This window comes from Chionomys nivalis, chromosome X (genome assembly GCF_950005125.1).
Source record: "Chionomys nivalis chromosome X, mChiNiv1.1, whole genome shotgun sequence".
Taxonomy (NCBI): domain Eukaryota; kingdom Metazoa; phylum Chordata; class Mammalia; order Rodentia; family Cricetidae; genus Chionomys; species Chionomys nivalis.
The window spans coordinates 126,158,857-126,172,858 of record NC_080112.1 but is presented as its reverse complement, the minus strand read 5'-3'; the positions used below and the strand labels follow the sequence as shown (position 1 = coordinate 126,172,858).

Below are 14,002 nucleotides of genomic sequence, written 5' to 3'. Positions count from 1 at the left end.
CCTGATTTCACTATAGATGGTTGTGAGCCAGCATGTCATTGCCGGTAATTGAACTTGGGCCCGCTGGAAGAGTAGCCAGTGCTCTTAGTCTCTGGGCCATTTCTCCAGCCCCTTAATGTTCATTTTTAAGCATGCATAATTTACTTTCAGCCTATCACTCATACAGCACTATTTATAGTGGAGATGAATAAGACACTGCTAAATACCTAATGTGAGGCACATTTAAATACAGTGTAGTATAGTTCATCGCAAAGTAATATATTATTTGAAAAAAATCAAAACTCAAGAAAATATTCAGCTTGATTCTGAAAATAAAACTTGATATCACTCATTTTGCTTGCATGACTCTTACAATAACCAAAGACAGTACAAGTTAAGGACTACAAAATGATAAGAACAATAAAATAAATGGATTATAAATTACTTTCTCCATTTTTGCACTGCATCCTGAACTTACTTGTTTACCTGTTATGATGACTTTCTTTTCACCAGTTTTCACATTAAAAGCAATATTTTTTTGGTGATAAAATGAAATGGTGGCTTTCCCCTTTGGAGGGTGAGCAAGCCTGCTGCACACAGATGATTGACATTAAACTATGGAGAATTCCTATTTAGGGATGAGGGACTGTTAAGAGTTTATAGCTTTAAGGAAATGTTTCTCTTTATTTTAACCCAAGATTATGGTAATTTATTGTGTTCAGGAAGTGTTTAAGGGTGGATAATGGCAGTTTCCTTAGCATTTAGAGGCATGAGGCTTGAAGCTTTTTTGAAGACCTCTTTGTTTTTAGAAGATAAATATAGTCAGTGGCTTTAGTTTTTTCCATACATTTCCTTCTAGCGCTAAAATTCTGAATATTCTAAAGGAGTGTTGATCAATAATTATCAAATGAAAAAGAACTATGATTTTGATTTCTCTCATGTAAAACTTCCCTTAATATGGTCTTGAGAGGCCCCTGGCATTAGGACCAGGACCCTGTTTACATGAGCTAGCTTGTTAGAGCCCATTCCTCATGGGAGCCCTTACCTGTTGAGAGGAGTGGACGGAGAGTGAAATGAGGAAGGTGATGGGGGCGGGAGGAAGGGTGCATGGGGAGAACTGTGGATGGAATGTCAAATGAAATTCAAAACAGAAGAACAGATGGTGTGCCCCAATCATTTCTCTCTAAGATGTGCAATGCTCAGATGCTGTGGGGTGTGGTGATATGCCCTGGGTCACCTTGAAGCCACTGACTGATAATAACAAAAATAAAAATGAAACTAGCTTAATTAGGGATTTGGCGGCTTATGGTCTTGAAAACACAGCTTTTCCCATTTTTCCCATGTTTTACAATGTTCTTCTAAGTGTTGTTCCTAGGCTAGTTGCAAGAGAAGGTGAGGCAATTCGAACATAAACGTGCCAATGTCCCGATCAGCAATTGAGCATTGTGGGGATTCTTACATGAGATAACTAGCAAATATTGGAAGATACTTTTTCATTTCTTAATTAATGGAGATGTTAATGTAATCTGGTATTTGAGTACAGAGATCCTTGTAAACCTTCTACAAGTTTTAGGAGAACTCTCAAATTACAACCGTGCATAGTGGTGAGGTTGGAGAATACTGGTAGAGAAAAAGAAATGTGTCATTTTCTGTATTTATTGCTTAACTTTAAGGAAACATTTTCTAGAAACCTCTAACCATGATTTCTCTGTGAACTGGCGGCTCCAAGTGAGTCAAGGGAGGTCTGATGGCATTAAGCCTGGGTTTGAGGATTAGTTGTGGGCAGAAGAGGCAATATTTCCAAGATTAGCTTACTTAGTTCCCAAATGCCTGGGGTGTAGCTACTCTATACTCTGTCAACAAGAACAGCAAATAACCATTTTATACTCATACTACTTTCTTTATGAGAGAGAAAGGAGAATTCAGGAATCATTAACAGTGTTTTGAACCGCTGAAGAATAAACACTCTCTTGATTAGCATTTTAAGCCCTTCCTGTGGGATTTTTGAGTAGCCCCTCTGCTCCGGTATTTTTCTGTTTTGTCTGACTCAAGACTTTTCACAGATTAAAAAAAATGTTGACTCATGGGCCTATTAACAATCAGATTTTTTTTACAATCATATTCAAACAGGCAAAATGGCAACTTTTAAATAAAGCGTTAATCAAGCTTCTCTATATTGACTTACTTGATAATTATATTACTAATTGGGGTGAGAAATAGTATTAGCTTGGAACAGGATGAAACAAAGTACCAGGCCAAAAAAGGTCAGATGGCTTGAAGGTAGCACAATGAAATTTATTGACAGAATGCCTATGGAACATGATATAGGAACATGATGACATGGAAACCAAGTTCGAAGACACTGGAAGGTTTGAGTTGCCACTGCATAAAGTAAAGTAAAGGCGATCCAAGAACATGAAGAAAATCTGACACTGGATTACATTCGGGGGCTTGAAGTCAGGAGAGCAGAGGGAGAACGAGTGGCAGTGAGTGGGTATTCAGAAAGCCAAGTGATGGCAAGGTTTTAAAGGGCGTGGGTAATGACCATCATCTGTATGAGTGAGTAGGTGAAAGTATGCCTCAGTTGGCCAGATACAGACCTGGACAATCCATAACTGCCAATCAATATAATTATCAACAGCACTCCTCACATTCTTTGAAGAGTTCTGGTTTGCATAAATCATGTAGTTACCCTGCTGCTCTGCCAAGTAGGTGGCAGCTTGAGGCTTACTTGGATTTCGTAATGTGGAGGTTGTTGGGTACCCTTAATCAGGTGAGTGGTGGGGCTGAGGGTGTAGCTTAGTGGTAAAGAGTTTGTCCATATGCATGAGGCCAAAAGTTCAGTCCCCATTACTTGCTAAAAGAAAAACAAAAGTTGAGGCAGAAGAATCATTGAAGTTTGAAGTGAGCTCAAGAAATGGGCATTAAGGAAGACTGGACATGGAAGATTTTGTGTGTGTGTGTTAAACTTTTTAAAAGGATTTTTACTGTGAGATGATGGCACTGACAGTATCAGCAAGAACTTTTGTATGATGGGACATATCACAGTGTAGGCTGATGAGCCAGATCCATTTGAAGTGAGACTATGGATGGTGCATAAGACAACAACTGAACTGATTTCCCTGAGTAAACAAAATGGAATATGAGGCATAGTGAGCTCAATATCTAATATTCAGCATGCTGTTCTATGTTAAATAAGGAAAGAAAGAGAAAAATTCCCAGCTAGAAGATAAACAGGGAACTTCACAGTTGGAAAGAAAAGAAAGGTAAGATGAAAATCCACAGAATATGGAAATTCTGTTTGGCTGGAACGTAGGGTTTCCTGGAGGAAGAGCATGAAATGGGGTTTGAATGGTGGTTTGGGTTCAGGCCATAGCAAGGCTACAATAGTCTACTGAAGGCCTTATTTGACCTGCCAAGTGCTGGACAGTTATGGAAGATACTTGAAGGCAGGAACATCATAACAAACAATAGAAGAACTTGTTTTAGAGATTCATGGTGAAAGTTCCGTAGGTGCTAGGGGGGCATAAGGGTATGTATGCAAGAGATGGGAACATCATAAATTCTCATCAGATCTCTTTGTTCTTTGGACAGGAGCTTGGCTAAGTGATACATTTATTTACCTGACTCCAAAGAGATGACTACTTGTTTTCTTGTTGCTTTTATTTTAACTTAAGGTCTTCTGTCATATTCAGGAATAGAGATTATTTCCCTAAAAGGGAAAACAAAAACAAAACAGTGTCTTTTTTTTATCAATCTGGGAAGATTCTTCCTGTCTTCACTTTTATTTGATGTAACTGTTTACCTGCATATTTCAAATCATAGTATGTATCAATTTCACTGTTGCTAATATTTTAAAATCTATTAATAACGTATATTCTGTGCTATTAGGTAGTATTCTTGCACGTGCACCATGGACACTTAAAAGTGACGACCAATTTGGAATCCTCTAAATTACTTGTTGCCAAATCATCTGAAAACCAAAATTGTAAAAATATTTGAAGAGAGAAGTGATGGACTTCCAAAGTAAGCTCAGCAATGCAGATCTTTGCCCCGTTGATTGAGTCTGATGCTGTATCTACCCTTGGAGAACCTTATAGCGCCCATCACCAAAATATTCTTCTCTTCATTCAGTTGTTCCCCAAATTCTCAGCACCTACTCTTTGCAAAGCAAGATGTTATAGGGTAGAAATAAAAAGAGGTGAGAATCTTTTCAACTGTGAAGCTTCCAAGCAACTGGGAAAACAAATGCACAATCATAAAAAGCAATTATAAGTGCTAGGAAGAAATGAACAGAAGGTTGAGATCGAGAAGCCAGGGAGCATTGACTTCAGACTAAGGAGGTCAGGGAATGCTTTCTTGAGCAAATGAGATTTAAGCAGAGACCTAAAGAAGGAGGAGTCAGCCATGGGAAAGTGCCCTGGAAGAGCAGCTCAGGCACAGGAAACAGAACAAGAGGAAATCCCTAAGCAGGCCAGAGCTTGCCTTGGCCCTAGTGTTTGGAGAATAAGGGGGAAGACAAGCAGGAGAGGAAAGGTTGAAAAAGCTAGCCAGATGTTTTCGTCCAGGACGTTCTGTATGGATGAATTTTGTTCCAAGGACAATGAGAACCCATTGACTCTTTCCTTTCTTGTCAGTTTTTTGGTTATAAAATGGCATATTCCTTTATGTGGTAGTGGGACAGAGCTCTAAACCCAGATGAACAGGATTTGAATTATGTTCGAGTGATCTTCAATATGTACCAACCATGCTTTGCTTAGTTACTCACCTATAAAATGAAAGTGTACCTCTTAGTAATGTGGTTTAGTGTATTTAATATGCACACAACACATTATGTTTATATCATAAAAGGAAGACTTGTCTTTGAGACCATTCTGATTTCTCCTATGAAAACTTAGCTAACCAAGAGCAAGAGTGGATTGTTAAGTTGACTTAATGGAGGCTAGAGATGGAGTGATGGTAAAAGAGGAGCGACAGAAGAGGAGTACCAGGTTCCTGAACTGTTTTAGAGAGAGTCGACAGAACTCTACAATAGATGAGATGTGGGGCACAAGTTCAAGAAAAGAATAAAGAAGTACAGTTTAGTATCTGGCTGACCAAACTCAGTGGAAAACATCATTCTCCTTTTACTTTCAGTGATCATCATAATCATCAAGGATAACAATGAAAAATGCTTTATCAACAATCAACATGTCTCAAGATGTGGGAGGGTGGGGTACAAAGAAATTTGCCAGAAAGAAAAGTGAGGAGTTTGATACTGGATAAGAGAAGTTTGATATGACCTGAGATGGCAGGTAAGAGGGTCAAAAAGGCGTTTGGATAGACAACTCCGTAGAAAAATCAGAGACAATTGCCTTAGAGATGATAATATTTGAGAGTCATGAACTTTGCAGTGGAATTCATCATCATGTTCTTTTATATAACGGCTTGGGATGTTACAATAATATTTTTTATCTCTTTTGGTTTAATCTTTTCTTCTGAGTTCAAGACCTGCTTCCTAACAACCTAAGTATCAATGGAATTTCCAGCTAGTTCTCCACAAGGTAAAATAAAATGCTCTATCAACAGTTTTGGCTTTGAAGTGAACTCTATCGAACCTGATGGATCGATGTCTGTGGTGTCTATGGAACACCATCTCCTAATCAAAGTTCAAAGAAGCTCCGCTCAAGTTATGCTTTGAAATCAACAGAATTTCATTAATTCAGATAGATAAAGAAAATCATTTATTGATGGTGTTCAAATGGACTTTTAAACAATATTTTTCCAGTCCCACACAGTTAGTGGCATAAGGTCTTGAGAAAGCATGAAGCATTTTTATCAGTTTCAAATTTCACGAAGCTTGCCAAACCCAGCTCATTTTCCATAGAAATTTGCAAACCCCAAGCCCAGGCCAAATTTCAGAGGCGCTGAATGTATGCCAATGAATAAGATTGTTAAACTCTTTGATTTTCCCCTATTTTTCCCTTAATAAGTCAGAAGCATGTGCCTCAGAGTTTGTTCAACATCTATTATACAGCTCTCTGGCTTGCTTGAGAAGAAGCCTGTATGGTTGCTTCAGTAAAAAACAAGGACACAGAGGGACTCCGTTGGAAACATTGTTTGATAGCCTTCCTCAGGGAAAACCTACTTCTCACACCAACCAATATCTTTTAGAATGCAATGGCATCATCTTTTTAAAAAGTCATATAATATCAAGTAATTTTTTGTTGGAAACATTTAAGACAAATCCAGAAGAGGTGAAAGCTATGTATTAGTGCTATTGCATGAACATAGTAAGTGCCTGAAGTGACTAGCAAACCACTCTTTGGAAACATTGACCCTATTAGCAGAACAGACTATTTTAAACAAAATCTTAAGTGCAAGGTAGAATGCACATAGTGGCACTAATAAACTCATATTTATAGGCAGTGATCCTGCGTGCCCAAGAATCTTTTGAAGAGATGAAGAATAGAAAGCAAACCAGTAATAGTAATAAACATAGTGCAATTAATATAATTTTAGTAAGTGTGTCATAAATTCAACTGCATTTGTTCTAGTGGATAATCGATAATAATGCCAGGGCTTTTCTGAGTTCAGTGACCACTCTCTTCATTGGCACCTCTTGCCAGTTTCTTTTCTATTTATAATTGTGAAAATAGACGTTGGCCCCTGGAGGCAATGCTCTAACTTTTAAAAAATGCTTGAAAGAATAGATTCTTGGGGTTTGTGAGATAGCTCAGCTGATAAAGTTGCTTGCTGCCACGCCCGATGATCTGAGTTTGAGCCAAGGGACCCATGTAGTAGAAGGAAAGAACTGACTTCCATAAGGAGTCCTCTGACCTACATGCGCTCGCACATGTCTGTGCGCTTGCACGTGCACACACACAATAAATAAATTTAAACAATTTTTAAGTAGATTCTTTTCCTTCTAATAAATAGATACAATGTAAAGGGCAACAATGAGGTGCTAAATTTCAATTATGAGGAATACGCTGAGCTCTTCTGCTGGCATTTATTCACAGATTAAGTGGAATTCAAGAACAATTGTATGTTCTAAAGGGCTGTCATAGAGGAGGCCATGAGCAAGCAGAGATGGGAGCTGCTAAGCAGGTCAGTGTTGGAGACCTTAGGGAGAAGCATGACTGTACCCCGGTGCTTGAGCAGAATCCTTACTTTCAGCGACTGAGAAGAAGGTCCCCAATCCTACTTCTAGGGGACAGTGGTCCTAGTTCCATTCTCAAATAGAAGCCTGATTACAATGCGGTCCTTAAATTGACAGGAGTAATGAAAAATTCAGAAGGACCTTCCATCATTAGGCAAGGATTCTTGTGAGGGGATAAAAATCAGCATTTCATTCTCTCTTTAATGAAGCAGTTTTATCAAAATAAAATTCACCTATCATATAATTTGCCCATTTAAACTGAATAACTCAATGATATCTCCACGGAGCCACTCCACACTCTGTTGTAGAACCATTTCATCCCTCCGAAAATAGAGTTGCCTTCCTTCATCATCACTGTCTTCTGCTCATCCCCTGAATCCCTGGAAACCACCGACCTGTCGCTCTAAAATGTGCCTGGTTTGAGCATTTCTTGGAAATGGAATCACACAATCTGGTCTTTTGGGCTGGCTACTTTTCAGTCAGCATCATGTTGTCTGTTCACGCACCTGCACATTTAGATACAAATTTACTCTCTCCGTTCTGTTGAGTCATAGAACTCTGCCCTAACATTTTGAGAAACCACCAAACTGTTTGCCAAAGCACTTTCCATTCGCACTAAACAGTGCAGTCTAAGGCTATAGAATCCTCACTCATGCTTCTGTAAGTGTGATGCTTATCCCCCATGATTTTGATTTGCAGATCCCTGATAGCTGGTGATACTGAACACCTCTTCCAAAGTTTATTGGCTACTCGTGCATTTTTCCAGTTCAGATCCTTCACCCATTTTTCTTGAGCACTTTCTTTTTATCATTGAGTTGGAAGAGTGATTTGATTTATTCGGTATAGGAGCCCCTTACCAGGAATGTGTGTGAGCATTTCTTCTAAATAGTTTGTCCCTCGTCCGACATTCATATTGCATTTCTAGTGTTTCCTCTAAACAGGCAGATGTCGATAAAATCACTTATCTCAAGATTTTAACTTTTAAATATTCTTCCATAAGGGAGCACTCTGCATCTCTTGACTTGGTATTCCTAGGAAGGCCTTTCAGAGCAGAGAGATCCCCAGGGTTTCTGACTCAGAGAATCACAGTGACCTAAGGCCTTCTCCCTCCCAGGGCCTCTTGTTATGCATTCCAGCTGGGGAGACTGGCTGGCTGGCTCCTTAGGAGCTCTGTGTGGGGTGTTTAAGGGGGGGAATCAGTTGTGTCTGAAGCTGTTGTTGCTACTGAGATGTAAGGGCCCCAGAGAGGTAAGATATCATATGTGTGTTTCAGGATATGTGTGTTGTACCGCTTGTGAGAAGCAGACTAAGACCAGAGCTGGCATGATACAGAAAGCTTCAGAAATGAATGACCCTATAGAAGGAAGGGGAGGAAGGGGACACAGTGGGAAAGGAGAGATGCAGTCATACTGGATGGGTTGTTTTCACTCAGTTCACTCCATCCTGGGTTTGCATCTCCTTTGGATGGCCATTAAGATGTCTCTCTTGTTACTCTGGAACATCTACATCAGTGGTATAGATATGAATAATATGCATTGGTATGGAATTTGCTTTATTGATATAAATTTAAGGTCAATCCTGTTATATGTATATTTCTGATCTTGATTAAGGGATTGTGATGGTCTAGCTCACTTAAATCTGTAATGTATAATTAAGAAATATAGGTTAATAGATAATCATCTATAGTAGTCAAGTTTGTAGTCCTGAGATAATGGGCCAGGCAGTGATTAAATTAATACAATTTTTGTGTGGTTATTTCACGTGTAAACTAGCTGGGCGTGATGGAACAAGGGGCCCCCTCCCTGCAACACATCAGTGGTTCTCAACCTTCATAATGCTGCGACTTTTAATATGGTTCTTCATTTGGGGGTGACCCCAATCATAAAATTATTTTCGTTGCTACTTCATAACTGTAATTTTGTTACTTTTATAAATATAATTTAGATATCTGATATGCAATCCTGTGAAAGGGTCATTTGCCCCACCTCGACCAAAAGGGGTCGCAACCCGCAGGTTGAGAACTGCTGCACTTAAAGAAGGCTTGGGGCCTTCAAACCAGGCTAACTGAAATGAAATGTCATTGCTGAAATCATTCATATTTTTGTTGTGAACTAAAAGCACATCTCAAGAAGGACCCACTACCTCTCTTGTGAGTTATTTCTTTTTTTTTTATTCTTTTTTAATTAAAATTTCCAACTGCTCCCCGTTTCCCATTTCCCTCCCCCTCCTCCCACACATTGCCCCCTCCCCCCACTCCCCTCCCCTATCCCCACTCCTCTTCTCCTCTCCCCAGTCCATTCCCCCTCCCTCTCAATACTGAAGAGCAGTCCAAATTCCCTGCCCTACAGGAAGACCAAGGTCCTCCTTGTGAGTTATTTCTTCAGCATTTGAAACTTGACTTTCAAATACACATGGCTTAATAATGTGAGTGCCCATGTGATCTTTTAGCTTGACATTATTTTTGTCACAACTAAGGAAACAAGAGTCCCGTTGGATAAGACTTTGGCAGTGTCACCCGAATAGTCCAAAACAGATGTGACATCATGTATCATTTTTGAGTTTCATTCTTCGAGTACTATATATAATGACAACAGGCAACAAGAGAGGGTGTTGCCATAGATGCTGTTGACTTTGAGACATTATGAACTTTCATTATATATTGGTGCAGAACCCCAAAATGATGCATGTCACCTTCCTTGTGGCTACCCCATTGAAGGAAAGCAGACGGTTGATTGATAAAACAGCATTGGCTGTTTGCAGATGACAAAGGCAGCCTTGGTAATAAACCTTACTAGGCCTCATTATTTCCATATGTCTTATTCTTCTTACATCGGAGAAAATCTCTAAAATTCCTATTTTCTTAGTTTTGAATGTTACCAAAATGTTCACAAAGCTAAGCTTCTTGCTGTTATTCCATATCCATATGTGAAAACTTCTTTGAGTCTCCCCTGAAGTACCAGTAAGTATTAGTTTGGTGATTTTTTTTCCACACCATCTTGGTGACATCACAAACTTTTCTAAATGTTGGCTATGTAAGACATCAAACAGAGTGAGCCTTTCGATTCGTTTCTATAGAGTTCCCTTTCTCGATCACGTGCACAGGCCACTATACTATATACATACTTTAAATATGTACAAAAATGATTATTACATAAGTTGGTTCTGAAGAAAATTTACTGCTCTTAAATTCTGATCTTATGCAATTTGTTGAATGTTTCCAAGTGCCAGGGAAGGTTTTCTATTGTGTTTCTGATTACTGATAATAACAGCCATCAACTAAATGAACTTGTCCATTTAGTTTCTTGCTTAACTATTATTATTCATCCGGAACACTTGTTTTCTACCTGAATGAGCCACAAAGGCAGAAAACGTTTTTCTCAATCATTTCTGTAAATCTTGTGGACAGAAACTGCACCTTTTAGCAGTGATGTTTTATAAGTATTTGAAAACTGGGTGCCGTCTTTTAAGAAAAGGAAATAGATTTTGAAGTTTTCTGTTGTACCTATTTTTGGATGTGAAAAATCATTTGTAGAAACCAGGCTGAGGCCAAGTTCCTCATCACAGGCCGAAAATGGGATTTTGTAAACCTGTAGAGACTGGATTTGTTATTGCATGCAGCTGTGCAAATTTGCAAACATTTCCTTCTTTCCTTCTCCAGTCAAAACCCAGTAGAAGGAGCCAGTTTGGACTGTTGCCTCAGTAACTAACATTTGTGGAAGCTGCAAAACAGGAAGCAAAGTCTAAGCCTCTCTCTCTCTCTCTCTCTCTCTCTCTCTCTCTCTCTCTCTGTGTGTGTGTGTGTGTGAGTGTGTGTGTGTGCATGCGCACATGTACATGTTTTCATTAGATCTTTGAACTTTTTCATCTATTTTAATCTAGGCACTTAAATTCCAGGTAGAGAGAGAATATATAAACTAATTAGTTATGATTAAATATCATGCTAGGGACATTTAAATGGTATTTTCATTATAGTCATCCTAGTGAATTTCAGAGAATCACTTAAAGGCCTCTAAATATGTGTTGCATGTGCCTGCAGAAGGAAGCCTGAGAAAGGGAAAGGAAACATTTTTAAAATGGCATATAAGGATTCCACACTAGAGCTTTCTCAGAACTAACCAATGAAAGAAAGACAGTTCCTTCTGTTTCCTCTGAGAACTGTTCTTGCATTTGTTTCAGTTTAACCACTGGAATCAAAAGAGACAGGAGCCTGTCCAGAACTCAAGATACTCCCAAAAGTGAAATTAACACCCTCTCTACTCGTCTCAGTGTACCATGTATCAGGAGAGCATCCATCATTGTGCATCAGCTTACATGATCTTTTCTTTTTTTAAAAAAAAATTTATTTATTTATTAATTTATTAAAGATTTCTGCCTCCTCCCCGCCACCGCCTCCCATTTCTCTCCCCTTCCCCCAATGAAGTCCCCCTCCCTCGTCAGCCCGAAGAGCAATCAGGGTTCCCTGCCCTGTGGGAAGTCCAAGGACCACCCACCTCCTTCCAGGTCTAGTAAGGTGAGCATCCAAACTGCCTAGGCTCCCACAAAGCCAGTACGTGCAGTAGGATCAAAAACCCATTGCCATTGTTCTTGAGTTCTCAGGAGTCCTCATTGTCCGCTATGTTCAGCAAGTCTTACATGATCTTTTCTAAGGGCCATCTCTCACTCATCCAAGGGAGATTTAGTTCTCCGCTGAGAGGTTTTCCCAAGATGTGTTGTGAATAGTACTATATCAAACAAATTCTGTGGTCTTCCCGATAGATGATAAGCTTCTTTGGGTAGACATAGCAAAATACTTAGAAATTGTTCACTATGCACACTTGGTAAATTTATAGCCCTGATATCTCTCAGGTGGGGAGTGGAGAGTGATGTTGGTATTGGAGGTACATGTTTTAGAGCATCTAGATTATCAGGTAGGAAGTGGTGGGTATCATGCAGGATCACAGTGGCAGTAATGTCAAAAAAAATTACAGATCTATAAATATGAAACAGGCTCCACATTGGAGCCTGTTGCATAGAAAACTTTTCTGATATATAAAAAATTTGCAATCAATTAATTCTACTTCCAACTGTGCAGCATTCCCCTTGAGTTGTACAGTCAAGAGACCCCATTTGTGAATATAAGAATTGTATCTGGGGTCTGGGGAGATGGCTCAGCTTATCAAGTGCTTGCCAGGCACCATTAGAATCTAAATTCAGATACCCAACACCCACATAGAAAGGCATGAGAGTGGGTATCTGGAATCTGGAGCACTGGGGAGGTGGAGACAGGTGGATCATTGGAGCTAGTCAGCTACTCTTTAAGAATTGGTGTGCTTCCAGTTCAGTGAGAAACCTTGTCTCAGAGACAAACAATGTGGAAAGCAGTAGATAAAGACATCAATTTCTGGCCTGCAGATGCTTGAATACACACACGCATATAAATGTGTAAGCATTCAAGCATGTACATGCAGCAGACACAAACACCCACTCACAGACACCTCCCCTGAAAACCTACAAATGACTGCATCCCGCAGGGATTGAATTTAGAGGCTATGTATGGCTGTTAGCTTCGTGTTTTGTGGTACTCCTGATAGTGGGAATGGGTATGTCTCTGACTCTTTTGTCTGCCTTTGGGCCTATTTTCCTCCTATTGGGTTGCCTTGTCTAGTCTAGATATGAGGGCATTTTCCTTGCCTCATTGTATCTTGTTTTGTTGTGTTGGTTGTTGTCTCTTAGAGGCCAGCTTATTTCTGAAGAGAAGTGGAGGGAGGTGGAAAGAATCATGGTTAGGGGGAGAGGGGAGGTTGGCGAGGGAGCAGCAAGAGAGGAGTGGAGTGAGAGGGAACTGTGGTCAGGATGGGCTGTGTGAGAGAAGAATCTATTTTCTTTTTTTAATTCAATTTATTTTATTTTAAAACAATATTTTTTATTTTAAATACCAATCCCAGTTCTCTCTCCCTCCCCCCTTCTGCTTCCCCCAATATCTCCCCACCCCACACCTCATCCATTCCTCAGGGAGGTGAGGCTTCCCAAGGGGAGTCAACAAAGTCTGTCACATCACACGGAGGCAGGATCAAGGCCTTCCCTCTGTGTCTAGACTGAGCTAGGTGTCCTTCCACAGGGAATGGGCTCCAAAAAGCCAGTTCATGCACTAGGGATAAATACTGGTTCCATGGCCAGTGACCACATAAACTGCCCAAACCACACAACTGTCACCCACATTCAGATGGCCTAGTTCAGTGCTATGCAGGTTCCCCAGCTGTCAGTCTGGGGTCAGTGAGCTCCCTCTAGCTCGGGTCAGCTGTTTCTGTGGGTTTCCCCATCATTTTCTTGACTCCTTTGCTCATATTATTACTCCTCCCTCTCTACGACTGGATTCGGGGAGCTCGGCCCAGTGCTTAGCTGTGTATCTCTGCATCCGCTCCCATCAGTTGCTGGATGAAGGTTCTATGATGACAATTAAGGTAGTCATCAATGTGATTACAGGGGAAGGGCAGTTAAGGCACCCTCTCCACTATTGGGTAGAATCTAACCAATAGAAGAATCTATTTTCAATTTTAAAAAAGACTCAAAGAATGATATCACTACATTTTATAGATGAGGAAATTGAGATACAGAGAGGATAAGACATTTGTAAAACTTTCCATAGCTATGGTAATGATTATGAACCAGAAGCTCTGTTTGTAAAGTCTGAATACCAGCAACCATACTCATAACACAGGGAACCATCTTTGAAGTTGTGTAGACACTTGACTGGCGTCAGAGCACCCAAATTCCACACTCAAATACAGGATTTGGATGTTTTATGGTGAAATAATTGAATATTGTTTGAGATATTTTTGGCTCATAAGGACAGATAAATACTTAAGCCTGTGGTGTTTTCTCCCCTCTCCTTATTTCCTCTCC

The 14,002-nt window shown here is 39.9% G+C and overlaps 1 protein-coding gene across 3 annotated transcripts in view; it reads left to right on the top strand.

The window, feature by feature from the left end:
• The window catches only part of Arhgap6 (Rho GTPase activating protein 6), a 514,638-nt gene that overhangs the window by 363,362 nt on the left and 137,274 nt on the right, over nt 1-14,002 (top strand). The window lies entirely within an intron of this gene.